Here is a 1,440-nt window from a genome sequence, read left to right as displayed (position 1 = left end):
CACTCTGTTCAGTCCAAGTGATAATGGACAGCATCATCCAGCGTGAAGAGAATGCAACATATGTATTATCAGGACAAATGTAGTCCTCACGCCGGGTCTTGACTTGTAGTCTTGACTTTATATGGGAGCTGCAAGAAAGTCCCAGCTAGCGTTAGGGCTAACTAGCTAAAAGTGAGTTTATTTATGTTGGGGTGTCTGACCCCTACGTGAATTGTGTAAATTGATAGTAAAGCGCAACTGTCACATTCCTTATTATTTGCTAATCTAGGTACTTGTTTAAGGATTAATAACATAGCGTTTTCCTTAACAGGACTCCGTGCAGCAGATGTTAGGCAGCTTTCCACTTTACTCGCCAAAACAAAGGATGTGAGAGGTCTCCATGGTAACCTTTGTTACCCCTAAATGTAGCGCGCGTCAGGCCGACGGCCAGTTTAAGCACAGCGCGCCACTCTGTGGACATGTTTATATAGAAACACTGGAAACCCCTCTTCCACACTTCCAACTCGCTCAACATAACGAACAAACAACTAAATTACTTATTTTAAATACAAATATTATGGTCAAAGAGCTACGTCTCAACTCAAAATTGGCTTTAGTGCCCTTGAGCAAATCATATTGCGTCACATCAAAGCAGGACAAACACAGGTGTAATTAACATTAATTGTTTCTGGCATATACATATTCCACTCTCTGCACGTGTCAGTGTCGCAGCCTGGCCCATGTAACGTTTGTTTTTCTTTTAATACAGATATGAACACCAACATGGTTTCCATTCCTGGAGCAATATATTTTTTGGAAGACAGTTTTTCAGTAAATATTGACTTGAAGAACGCTTGGTCCTTAACACAACAGTGCCTTCTAACTAATAGTTTTTATTTATTAAGTTGATCCATAGATTCTATCAAGTGAACTATTTCCCACACAAGTTAAAGAGTGACAGATTGCTCTTACTGGGAATTTTATCCTGAAACTTGTTTCCATTTAATTTGGTCTTATACTTTGACAAACTGTGGAAAGATTTATAAAATTGTAAAGTTGACATTTTCTCAGATTTTACTTTTTACTATAGAAATATTATATATGGTATTATCATAGTGACAAAGGCATTGAAACATTTTTCCTTATTAATCAAATGTTACACCTAGCCAAATTCCACATTGACAATTGTAAATTTGCGAACAAGTATTCATGAAAGAATTAAAACAACTTAGACTCCTTCCTTACGAGACAAAAAAGGTATCAAAACAATTGTATGCAATAGATTTAAAGTGAACTTGTCATACTCTCCTCTTTTTTTTTCCACTTTTACCACAGCCCTGGAACTGGAGGACTTTGATTGAAGCCTTTATTAATGTTATGAGTACCACCTGTGTCTGTAGTCTAAATGTTCACTGTGAGAAAGCTCTAAAGAACTCTAAAACTTAAATCAGAAGTCACGAG

This window comes from Cottoperca gobio, chromosome 7 (genome assembly GCF_900634415.1).
Source record: "Cottoperca gobio chromosome 7, fCotGob3.1, whole genome shotgun sequence".
Taxonomy (NCBI): Eukaryota; Metazoa; Chordata; class Actinopteri; order Perciformes; family Bovichtidae; genus Cottoperca; species Cottoperca gobio.
Note: the sequence above shows the minus strand (reverse complement) of the source record.